Source organism: Manis javanica, chromosome 13 (assembly GCF_040802235.1).
Source record: "Manis javanica isolate MJ-LG chromosome 13, MJ_LKY, whole genome shotgun sequence".
Taxonomy (NCBI): domain Eukaryota; kingdom Metazoa; phylum Chordata; class Mammalia; order Pholidota; family Manidae; genus Manis; species Manis javanica.
Window position 1 is genome coordinate 67813759 of NC_133168.1, and position 13543 is coordinate 67827301.

Sequence of the window (13543 nt, forward strand, 5' to 3'; positions counted from 1 at the left end):
AGGAGAGTCTGAGAAAAAGAATCCAAAACCTTTTTCAGTCAACCAATTACATTTTTCTGAATGCCTGTCCTTAATCATGCAGTCTTGCAGATTCCAGAAGAGACTATATCATTGATCTACTTTACCAAGTATACGCAGTCCTCATAGAACAGAGGATTTCTTCATGTATTTATGACTAAGATCTATTGTCTTCCTGTCAACTTACATTCCAAAGTAGGTATTCTTCACATTCTTATTCTGTCCAAAGCAGGATCCTTTCACACAGCTGCATGTCTTTCAGAGGATTTGGATCTACTCTCAGTTTCTAGTTTCCTAAAATTTGACTTTCCTGGTGTCTAAGATGCCTTGACCACATCGTACGGAAGTCCTCTGCAGTGGGCTGAGTGCACAGTCCTTGCCTCATCCATTCTGACCACCCCCATGTGGTTGTGTCAAATCAAGTGGATGACCTGGCCCTCTTGGCTAATCCTTGATGGGTCATTTATGTTTGGGCACCAGGAACACCTCACACATCTGACACATCTTTATGAGACATTTGAAAATTGAGGAGCGTGTATTTTGAGGTTTTTACCTGTCTTTTATCATAACTTCCTACTAACAGATTTTGCTAATCCCTTAAAAGTAAATAAAATGCTTTTTTGATATCTGTTATTTTATAACTCATTAGATTAATAATCACTTTAAGACTTGCCATTTACAAGTCTTCAAATCCTAGTGAATTTTTACATTCTTCAGTTAAGTAAGGATATTCATTTCCCTTAATAGCTTTTGAAGCGAGTTACTGAAACTGAGTCATTAGGCCAACTCTTGTACATGCCTTTAAGCAGCAATTGTTTTACTAGAACTGTATTAAACTTTTTTTTTAAATCTCTGTCTCACATGTACAAAGCATTCCCAATAGTTACTAATATTGTCTTTGTTATTCAATAATTTCATGAGAGCATTCCAAGAAAAGCAGGAGGTGGGGAGAGGGCTTTCCCTTTTGTGATGAGATGTACATGAGGTACCTGGCAGCCGTTGATCGTCTGGGAGAAGTGACTGACTTCTTCTCTCTTGCCCTCCCCAGGGCTCTTAACATTGAGTCCCTGAACACAACACACAGTCTGTAAAAAAAAAACTGGATTTCAGTATAACAGGTTTTATTTTGTGATTTTTAAAATATTTTATTTTGTGCGCCTAGAACCTTACTCTGAGGAGTCCTTAGATGTCACCATTGAACAAAAATGTTTGAACCTATGAATTTTAGATGGTGAAACTCACGGTCAGAGTGTGAGAAGAAAATGTGTCATCTGAATAGTATTTGGTAATTTTCATCATTAGAAGAGAACTAAAGCAATGATAACTACTGTTTATTTGTTGACCACCAGTATTTTCCAGGCAATGTGATAGGTTCTTTATATACTTTTTTGTTTTCACAACAACATACTGCGGGGATATTATTAAAATTCCCATTTTGTAGGTGAACTAACTGAAGCACAGATCAACTCATTTATTCAAAAAATATTCGTAGAGTATACATAAGGATCAGGCGCTGTGCTAAAAGTAGGAGATGAACTAATTGACCGAAGGTCACGTAACCAAAAAGTGGCAAAGATCACCGAAGGCCATTGTCTCTTCCATCACACTTTGCATCTTCATAAACTCTCAGTCTACCTTGGAAAAGTAAAAAAACCCTGTTGAGAAATATGGAACTCTAAGAAGGTAGCCAACATGTATTTTTCTTTTCATATAAATTTGAAACATAATTAGGTCTGCCTGGAAAGCAGGAATTCTGCTTATGATTTTCTCCATTCTAGCATTGCCTGAGCAAACCAGAGCCCCATCAGTGCTTTCATGGAATAAGCCCATTCTTTTCGAGGACCATTACTTCTCTTGTCATCATGAGACAGAATAAGAATATATGTCATTTCAGTGACGGCATCTTATATCCCCTATCCAGGAAGAAATGTCTACTCCTTTGTCTTGCTAAATATTCATATAAAACTTGTTTCTAATTTGGTGTATTTGCTATTGGTTTGTGTGTGTGTGTTTATGTGTGGGACAGGAAGTTAGTGATCCCAAGATTTTCTCGTTTTTGGTCAAAAATACTTAGAACAAGAGACTTTACAATCTTGGAGGCAGATTGTGTTTTCACCAACTATATTATAAAATCCAGATTTGTCCTGATAAGCACAATTTCATTGAATCAGAAGAGCCACCTTCATACCTATCTCCAATTCTTGCTTAACTCATCTCCAATTCTTGCTTAACTCCTTCTGGATTAGAACTGATTTCAGCATCTAACCATGTCATTAAGAGATGTTGAAATTGTGATGGGGAATTTTAGCCCACTGCTCCCTGGAGGATTTCCTAACTTCTTTATAGTTAAAAGAAAGACTGAAAAAAAAAATCCTCCCCTTGGGTTTATGACAATGGAATACAGGTTGGAAATCTGACTAATCTAAAATTAGTGGGCATGGATATTTTGTTTAATTTTAATTTATGGGGAGACAGACAAATTCTCTTTAAAAAGAAAGAGTAATTATGTTCAAAATTCTTTTAGTTCCAAGAATTCAAAATGGACAATGTAATTTTGAGTTTCCTTTTCCTTGAATTTCATTCCAGGCGGACACCTTGTTTGCCAGCTTTTCGAGAAAAAAACTGCCCAATGGGCTCTGTTGCTCCCCTCAGGGGAGAGCAGCAGAAGATTAGCACTATTTAGCTTTTTCCCAAAGAGGAGACTGGCACAAGGCCTTCAGGGAGGCGTGAGGGGACATCATTGCCAAGGTGGGGGCTACAATTGCCTCCTAGGTAGACCTTTGTAAGCCCAGTGGGAAGGGAGAACACGATCTCAGGTCTTCAGCTGCAAGGAGCTTCTTGGAGCTTGGACCTGTTCCCCCACCATGCCCCCTTTGGGTCAGAGGAAGAGCAGAGGAGCCTTCCATGCTGATTTCCTCATGGGAGGAAGGGGAATGAGCATCGTCCAGCTGGGAATGATCAGGAAACGATATATTTTATGCCATTTATGAATGGTAATGATTGAAAGTATTCTGATAAAAAGTCACATGCATGGCCAGAATTGGTCTTTTTCAGAATCAGTAAATAACAGATGTTTATTTTCCCCCTTTCTGGACATCAGCTTAACAACTTTGGGTGTAATGAGCACAAAGAAAGGAAAGCATATGCCAGCCCCATGCTGTTTTCTTAACATTATCAAGTAATTGTTTACAGTGTGAGAAAAAATGGTTATCATTTTGATGCACTGGCATTTTTTATGACATCTTTTCTCTCTGCCTCCCCTTCTAAGTGAGGCCATCCATCCCCATGATTTCTATTCTCACCCATTTCCTGGCAATACCCAAGTCTATGACTTCAGACAACATGCTTCTGGGCTTGCTACTCTCATATCAGTAATCTACAAGATTTTTCTGCCTGGTTGCTCCATGGGACCTTAGACTAAACATGTTCAACTTGGCACTCACTGCCCTTCCCCCGTGCCCTTCTCTGCCTTATGTCTACCCACTACAGTGGCTACTTCCACCATCCAGATGCTTAAGAGATTCTTGGCTCCTCCTCCCCTTTTTATCCCCTCAGTTGTTAAATTTGGTGAATTCTCCTTCCTTCTATTTCATCAGTGGGTCTGTTTTTCTTCATTCTCCTTGCCTTTACCCTAGTGAAGACTCTTATCTTTAAAATCCTTCAATGGCTTCTCTCTGCCTCAAGGGTAAAGCCGGAACTCCTTAGCACCATCTGGTCTCTGCCTCCTCCTACAGACACATTTCGAACCTCCCTTCTCTCTACTTTTGTGCCCCTGTATGGCTGGCCTAGCACAGATTCAGGAACATGCCACACTCTCCAGTCCTTTACAGCTTTGCCGCTCTTACCAACATGTATGCTATCAGGAGTGGAATTAGAAATCTGAGGAAGTCTTACCACTAGCATCAGGTGCCAGTCTTGTGTGCTTCCTGTGAGCCCTGTACAGTCCTCCCACGTGCTCTTAGATACTTTTCTCCAGTTCTTTTTTAGTTAGACTGTCTTCTCTCGTAGCTTATCAGAGACCAAGACCTATTAAACGTTTTTGTTCCTAACATCAATATAATGCCTGACACATAGAAGGTGTTCAGAATAGTGAAGTACTTTTCCTGTAATTCATGCTTTTAAGTTTTCCAAAGGGTACTGTATTTATGAGTGTTAAATATTTTTATTTTTCTTTGTAGGAAAAGAATATTTTGGGTATTTAAGATTTGCTTCTTGTTCCTTAAAAAACTGGGGTCAGCATACAGATTATACTGAATTTTTAAGACTTACGTAACACTATACTCCAAAGGACAATTTTTGCAGTTAAAGGGAAAGATACATTAACATTTAAATATATGATCATATTTAGACATATTTTTAGATAGATGGGAAAGTCTAACAACTAATTTTCCTAAATATTCTACTTGCTTCTCTGGGGCACCCCCCTCCCTGCCTCGATTCTGTTCACTGTTTGTTCCTTCCTATTCCCACTAATTCAGTCATGTGCTGTGCTGCCCTATCTCCTCCTTCTCTCTCTCCATAGAAGACCTCACTTCCTTCTTCACTGAGAAACTGGAGACCTTATTACAGGAAGTCCTTCAAATTGCTGCACCCCCTACTAGAAGATAATCCATTTACACTCATCATCATCTCATTCATGTATTTACCTTTTTTGCCCATTCATTTGACAAATACTTATTAAGAGTCCTTTCTTAGCTGGACACGGCATGAAGTACTACAGGAATAAAGTTATCAAGACGTAGCCCCCATGCCCAAGCTGTTTCCAATCTGGTGATACAAGAAAGCAAGTAGGCACTTACACAGATCAGAGCCACTCTAGGAAGAACTTGATCTTGATGCTGCCATGGTTGAAATCATCAGAAGTGCTCCTGGGAAGAGGGAGAAGCATGGTCCGTAGCCTAAAGAATAAGCTTTTTTCCAGCCTCAGAGAGTAAGGTATCCACTCTTAAGATATTTTCTGTGTTTTGGCACTCAACACCTGCCCATTATTATCATCTGTTCATTTTTCTTGCTTCCCCTGTAGACTGTGAGCTTTCTGAGGGTGAGAACCCAGTCTCATGCCAGATTGATGTAAATTAATATTGATGCAGATGATCAATAAATATTTGGTGAATATTGAGCATGACCATGTAGGAGGTAAAATGTTCACAGGGTGTTACTGTTGTAGGTTGAACTGCATCCTCACAAAAGACATGGTGAAGCCCTAATGACCAGATACCAGTGAGTGTAACCTGACTTGGAAATAGTCTTTGAAAATGTAATCAATTTAAGATGAGGTCATACCTTATCCCCTATGAATGGTATCCTTGAAAAAACAGAAGAGACCTAGGGACAGGCAGAGAACCCGTGCAATGATGGAGGCAAAGTTGGGAGTGATGCATCTGCAAGCCAAGGAAAGCCAAGGATTGACAGCAACACCAGAAACTAAGAGAAAGGCATAGAATAGATTCTCCCTGCAAATCTTCAGATAGGACATGGCCCCGCTGGCACTTTGATGTCAGACTTCTTGCTTTCAGAACTGTTGGTTTCTGTTTTTTAAAGCACTCAGTTTGTGGTATTTTGTTATAGCAGCTCTACAAAATTAACACAGTTACTTTTTATTTTTATTAGGAAATATTGTAGTTCCTGTTGTAATCTTTAGGAAGTCAACATTATTTATGGGACTCAGTACCAACAAGCTGTGTTACTAGGAAAGAACCACGTTGAGCAAGGAAGAAATGTAGTTCTTGGTTTGAAAGCAATTGGCATTTAGAGACTCTCTCTTTTAGGTGTACCCAGCTACCTACCCTTTGTTTTAGAGTTGTTACTTAATGGCTTGGCAAGATCTGCTGTCCTTATAAAAGCACCCGCCACTGGTTAAGGAAAAATAGTTTCTGGCTTTCTAATAGCCCCTCTCTACAATGGTCTCTATGTAAGGTCAGTGTTCACTTACTTCAGATCTGGAGTACAATAGGCTGAAATAATTCTTTCTCCTTCCTTTTGTTGCTTGTTCTCTCTGGGGCCACAGTCTGTGTAGGACAATGGAGAATGTGGGAGGTGGGGAGCTGAGGAAGATTGGAAGAGAGGGAGCAAACTCTTCTAAATAAGCCCTCCATGTGCTTGTGAGACTCAGGCCCTCACTAGCCCCAGATTTGCTGCCTACCCCTTCTCGGTAGGGGGGCCCTGTATCCTGTCCTCGGGCTTCTCGTGGAAGTGTTGTTATGTGATTTGATGCCCAGCATTCCTGTTACTTCTTGGTGATTTTGCCTTGTAAACCTCCCACTTTAACATTCTGAATTTAAGTACAGCAATGGGAGAATGAGCCTCTTTTTTGTTCCTAATTTTTTCTGGACCTAGATGTCCTTGAGTCATTGACAACAGGTGTCCCTCTGGATTTTTAAAGCAAACAGGTGTGTGTGTGTGTGATGAAACACTCCCTTTAAACTCTAAGATACTCATCAAGTTTGGTTTCACTGAGGGACTCAAGCTGGCTGGAAGTAGGAGGGAATCATCACTGTCCATTTGTTTGGGGGACTTGCTCTAAAATGATTGTCTGCTTCCCTCCCAGTCTTTGTGTTATTGACATTGTAGTGTTTCCCAGGAACATACAGTTATCCAGAAAACTCAGACTGATGACAATGGTATTTGAAATGCTTCTGTAGGCCTGCTTCTAGATGGATAGGCAAAAATGTATGTTCCAAGGTACAAGTGCTTGTTGACTTTTTAAACACAGGCCGTCCAGGCTCTTTACAGGGAACTCGGAATCTCTCCGCAGGGCTGGCCTTCCTGTGCATCTGACAAGTACATCAAAGGATAGTCCTAAGTACTTTACTTTATAGCTTATTAATTTTTTCCTTCTTTAGTTTGCAATCTACTCTTAGAATGGGAAAATAATTTCTTTCATATTTTTTCTCCTTTCTCCTTTAAGCTGAAATTGATTTCTTTCTGAGCTTGTAAGGAAAAAAATTCAACTGTAGTTAATACAGTTGCCTCTCCTGAATAAAAATAAAAGGCTAGTTTACCTTCAAGCCATGCTGTATCAGAGTAAAGAGATACTGTGTCCCTCCAAGGAGGATTTTGACAGGAGAGGGTACAAAATTTTGTAGTATCAGGATAGAATAATTGTAGTCAATACAAGAAATAATAGAATAGCCATAAAATGTACCAAAATATGTTTATTTGGTGAATAGGGGATGGTTTTTGTGCATGTATTTGGAAAATTGGGAAGCGAGGAGACACTCTTAACATCTATCAGTACTCTTCTCAAATGCTTATTGTCATGACAACCATCTCTTCATAAACCAAGGCTCCGAGAGTAATACAGATGGGGTTGGTAACAAGGTAGAGTTGCCATCTGCTTTGTTTTATCTGAGGGACATTTTTTCGATCCCCAAGTCTGATCTTCATATCTGTAAGTCTCAACTTCCTTTTCTTTCTGGAGTCAGATATATTTGTGAGATTAGTTCTTTCCTCCTGACAAACAACTTTCTTATCTGTCATCACATAACTTATTTATTGTTAAATGAAGAGAAAAGGGGATAATTATGTATGAAAGCAAATATATAGATTTTAATGATTTATTCCTCAATCTGCTTTGCAAGGTCTGATATGAAGTGCCTTGAAATTCAATAAGACAGTCAAAAAAGTGAGATCAGTAAGGCAATAATTTTCCCAGGAAATAGGTAAAGTTGTTACTGCTTTTGAACACTGTATTCATATCTGTGCTTCCTGACAGGAGGGCTTTGTGCAGTTGTAGTAAGCTCTGTTGTTTTTACTTCCCAATAAAAAGGAGCACATCAGTTCTTTAGGAGAGGAAAACCTTTCCTGTTAGCAAATCTGAGGAGGAATTTGCCAAACAAATGGATTCTTACATGAGGGACACAGCCCAATACTTTGATCCACCCCTTTTCCAAAAATGCATTATTTATTCTCCTACCAACATACAACAAAAATGGAAAACATATTTTAAAAGGAAGGTATTTAGCTTTTCACAAGTTCATAGTTGCTATGATCAGAATTAAGATATATCCAGCCTTTGGAAAATAAGAAAATGCGTACCTAGCCATTCAAAGGAGTATGGTAAACTAAATAGTTAAATAAAGGTGAAAGGAAATATCTTATGGAGTTCATATTTAAAGTCTAGAGTAATTTCCTTCTGTGTATTATAATTATTTTACATATGTAGGCTATAGTATATAATTCTAAACCTTAAAATCTTAAGGTTTTACATGATACATTATTTTTACATTATAGCTTCATTTTTCTTTCTAATGAGAGAAATTTTATAACTCTCTTTAGATCAGACATAATTCATTCTTATATACTCCTTTTATGTCCTGTGCACTGATATGCAAACATAATCTAATACCAGATAAATAAAATGTAACCACTCTATATCACAAGCACAAATACTTACCCAGAAGTGTGTGGGATGACTAAACAATAAATACAGACTGATTTATTTATCACTGCTAGAAAATTTTGTCGGGTATGAATATACTTCTAGAGTTGAGTGTAATAACTTTTCAGAGCATCATAATGTGTGTGGTTTTTTGAATGTAGTTCCGGTTAACACCCGGCAGTAACTGTGCAAACTGGAAATCAGTTTTGTCTCTAGGCTTCCTTCCTCACGGAGTAGCCTGCAGTGAGGAGGCCACTCACTGTACGTAAGACCTTTTTAAAGGAAAGGCAAACTCCTGCATTCAGCTTATACCTCGCATGCACATTGTTAAGAGAGATGTCCAGGGAACACCTCAGGTCCTTCCAAGCAAGCTCTCTGAAGGCTTTTCTCTTTCATTTAGATAAAAAGGGTGAAGAAATGGAATTACCACAAGCAACATTGCTGGTTTTTATTTTAGGTGTGCCAGAGAACCACTATGAATCTATTTATGTAAAAACAGTTCTCCGAGTAATACGTGTTAAATTCTGCTGCGTTGTTCTGAAGGGGTTGGTAATGATGTTTTAAGTGTCTTCATTATATTATATCAAATAAAACATGGTACCCTTGTCAGGCTGCAGCATCAAGATTGGAAAGTTTGTGCATTTATACATTATTCTTTCAACATAGGCTCATCTTAATAAGGGTTATTTGAGGTATGCACAATTAATTTTAAAAAGCAGTAACTTTTTTTTTTAAAGCCTCATCTTTACTCAGATTAATTGGCCCTCGACTATGCTAAACGTGACATATTTTTAAAATATCAAATTTGTCACATACAGTTCTTCACTTACCACTGATTTTTATTGCTGAGCATTGCCTAGGGAAACTGCTTTGTTTCCCAAGGCAGGTAGTCACCACAGGGCAAGTTTCATTTTCTTTGTCCCAGGGCAAATAAGGAAGTGCTAACACACTGTGGAAGTCTGCTGAGTTCAGTAGAAAGCCATCGACCATTTACCTCGCGGGTTCGAATACAGCTGCCTTCTGGATCGCTAAACATCTTGAGATGCTTTGAGTGGAATAAAATCCCAAACGTGCTTTCTCTTCTCATTTTCTCACATACATATTTTAGGAGAAATATAATCCACATGCTTGTGTCCTTCCACTTTTAAATCATGAAAATGTTTTGTAAGAACTGTTTGATGTCCAGGAAGTCTTTCATCCTTTTTATTAGGTTACTTTAATATATAAATAAAAAGGAATAAACAAACAGAACACACAACGTGAAGACATAATTAGGGCAAACACAAAGTGCCCAATTTAAGTTTGAACTTCCCAATCTAAAATACTTTATAACAAAATGTTTGTCTTGGAGCTTTGCAAAAGTAGTGTTCCCTTTTATTGGGCTGGCCTACTGGGATGAAGTAGGGACAAGAACGGAATATTCATTGGCTTGTGCCTCATTCTCTGAGACATCTGCTAACTCCTTAAGTTTTACAATAACCCTAAATGGTAGGTTAGTCCATCTGCATTTTACAGATGGGAAGAGCTTTCAGAGATCTTAAGCAATTGGCCATTGGCCACAGAGGAATTTCAGGCAAGGTGTACTTGACTTTTTTGCTCATGTACTCTTTTCATTGCTTCTGTCCTCATTCTGCTGGGTTTGTGGGGCGGGGGGTTGAGAGTGTACGTTCCAGGCAACCCCCAAACCCCCAATACAGGTAGTGACTTGGAAATTCCTAGTAATTAGGCCTGAGGATGAGGCCTATTGTAGCATTGATATTTATAGGTCCACTTGGTATAGATGAGGTGGATATTTGGTATGCTGATTGTATAAGAGCATTTGGGTGAGTGGCATTGTGCCAGAGGGGGCCTGTGCACAGTTTCCTTTTATTGTAGCAGAGGGAAGCCAGAATGTACAAAGGGATGGTGACGTAGGGCAGGCTCTATAGGAGGCCCGAGCTCTCATATTGTGATTCAGTGTTTCTAAAAAGAGATACTCTATTACCATTTATTTCATTTTTTAATGGCTTCAAAAACTGCTCAAAATATTCCAGAAATATCTTCCATATTTGGTAAGAGTGGTGCATGATGTTATTTGTTTAAAGAGATTAAGCTTATTTGTTAAAAAAGAATTTTTTGGTGTTTTGTGTTTTACCGGAGATATCTTGAAGTGTTATAGAATGGACATTAGTTTTAATGGGCCTCCGTATAATGGGATTACATATAAAAGGGAATCCAAGATTTTATTTGGAGGTGGGGAGGTCATATTCAATTATACCATAGGGTACATGGTTCATAGTAGGGTATTAAGTTACTATTTTCTGAAGAAAAAGAAAAAAATTACAAAATGGAGGATGTGAAGACAGCTTAGCCTTGGAATGGAGATCCAGGTCCTTTCTTCTTTTTTAAAATCTTTTTCTACTTCTCCACTGAGTCTTTGGTATCAAAGGGAAAAGAGATGAATTATTTAAATCTTCTATTGAGTTGAGGCAATACAGACAGAATGCAATGGGCAGTTTCATGCCTGACATTTTGGAGAACACTGGGGTCGTCATATGACTGAGTACATGATTCACTTTTTGAAGGTCAGGGAACTAGTATTTTTTTCCAGTGGATTTTTAGGAGGCCAACCACCTGTGTTCGAGTGTTGTAGAAAGCACTCCCCAGGGACAAGTTGCCTTTCTCTTTCATAGGTTTTCTGCTTGGCTTTGCATCCCATGAGAAGTTACATAATTCCTGTAGCTTATTTTTTCTCATGCCTCAACTGAAGAGCCACTCTGATGCACCTTTCACTCCACAGCACTGCAGAGCTCTGCAAGCATTCATATCTCATGAGTCATTTTGCCTTAGGACCTCGGCACACTTGTTACTGTTGTTTTTAGAGTCTTACCACCCCCAGTAAGACAGGCTGAGGCTTTAAGGATCTCCTGTGTGCCGAGGCAAGTTAAGCAATTTGTACGGCAATCCCTAGTGGAGGGAGGAAAGGAGTTTAGGATCTCGTGGGGTCCAAGGAGAGGGGGAAGACATGCCAGGAGCTCCTCTCATAGTCAAAACTAAGTAAAAAATCTTGGAGGAAAAACAATTACTTTATAATAAGACAGAGGGCAGGAATGTCTGGTGATGAGGCTGGTTGTGTGTATACAGGGAGGGTCTTTTTCTATGAAAGAGGCCTCCCTCGACTCCGTTAGATCCTTGTCCAACCAGGGGGGGAAGTAGGGCTTGAGGCATCTGTCTGTTTCCAGTATAGTCTATCTCTGGATACTCCTATGACTAATGAATGTGGACTAGTGAAGAAGACCCAAGTTTACTTTCTTTTAAAGTTTTATTTTATAAAGTCAGATTTCCTTGCATCTGATTTCACTTGGTCCCAATAAACTATTGTTACTACTTTTTAGGTATGCATTCCATTCCCCTGGTATAGGGTAAGCTAAAAAAGATCCCTTATCACTGTCACGAAATGAGACCCCCCGCATGATGGGGGGGGGAGTCATTTCTTACCGTGTCATCTGTAAGGATGTCTGTCACTGGTTTCTCTATTCATGTCCTGTGCTGCTAATTCCTATCTTCATATTGACACTTTCAAGTGTTTCAAGTGTTCAAGAAAGGCATCGTTGGATGCCTCCAAAATATTACAGCAAATCCAGTTGAAATGGCGTATTAGGTCATGCTTCCGATTTATAAGGAAAATAAGCTAAGGGATAAAAACTTGATTTCTATAGATAGTTGCCCCAATATAATTTTTTGGGGGAGTTGATTACATTATTTTTCTCCATTGGTTATAAATTGAGAGTACTATTGGATATTTATTCCACACATCAAGGGCATTTTGCTCTTGGCAGTTAAAAAAACACTGAGATCAGTATACTGGAGGAAAGGAGAGACTCCACCTAATAACTTCCTTCCATAGCTCTCACGTTCATTGAGAAGGTTGAGAGTCTTCTTTGCACACTATTCCCAACCCTGCCCCAGGAACTCACAGAGGACACCATGAAAGAGCTACAGTAACCCGTGTCTGCGGGCAGTATGTACTCCTGGGACAGATAATTAAATACACCATTTAGTTTTGAGAGATTTACATCATTTCAGCAGAAGGGCCCAGCAATTCTGCAGGACTCAGACTGAAAACTATTACTAACAGACATACTTCAGACAAATTTCATAATCACCAGACTTGTGTGGTACAAATGGTTATAGCGAGCTTCTGAGGCTTCCAAAAGACTACTAGAATTGTCAGACTTGAACAGCACTGAAATTTTGAAGTAAAAATTAAAAAGTATGACTTCGTTTTATAGGTAAGGTTGCTACCAGAAAATGTTCCTTTGGTTTTCCAAAATAGATTGATTGTATAGCCAACTGCAGTTCTTCCCTGAGATTCCCCCCAAATCTCATCTGGTGTGACTGTTGAGGTTTAAGGAGGGTTCAAATAACATGGTGTAGGTTTCATTGTGGGTGATGTTATCACATGTTTATATTTTTTCTACATAAAATGGTGAATGTTATAAAAGAAAATATCTCACTTTCAAATGCTAACATTTCTGAAAGTGAGTTTAATTTACAGTGTAAATTTTCATTGCTATTATGAAACATCACCCAAAAGACTGGGGTGAAATCTTTGAGCATTAAAACTTCCCTGAGAGCTTCCATTTTAAGCACCGCTCACTGAACTGGGGCTATCCCATTCAGCATTGGGTACTGAGAAGAAAACATTTCCTGTTGCCTCAGGCAGTATTTCTTCCAGAGTAAGGCTGGTCCATTTTGATCCAGACCACTCTGGAGGTAAATAACTATAGGTCTCAGAGACACCTATTCTTTTTCTCCCCAGGAAGCCTGAAACCAAACCACTGTTTTTAATCCTTTAGTTTTTCTTATTAATAAAGCTGCCCACTTTCTGTCCAGTTGTAAGTCCCACTTTACGTGAGTGAACCCCATTCTTTACCAATGAGAACACACTTGCTCTGATAAAGTCTATGATGTTGTGGCCTTGGCATGGGCTCAGTGATATAGCAGAAGGGGCAATAGATTTGGACTTTAAAAAAACAGAACTTGATGGAATCATGCATCTTGTGCTTCTAGAGAGTACACAGTCTAGCAGGATTCACAGATACATGCATAGTTAGTGTGACTTTGGTGTTAGAAGCTCATGAAAAGTTGTGTGACATCATTAGT

At 39.0% G+C, this 13543-nt stretch overlaps 1 protein-coding gene across 4 annotated transcripts in view; it reads left to right on the plus strand.

The window, feature by feature from the left end:
• Nucleotides 1-13543, plus strand: part of ESR1 (estrogen receptor 1) — a 302834-nt gene that overhangs the window by 227338 nt on the left and 61953 nt on the right. The gene's annotated exons all lie outside the window — the stretch shown is intronic.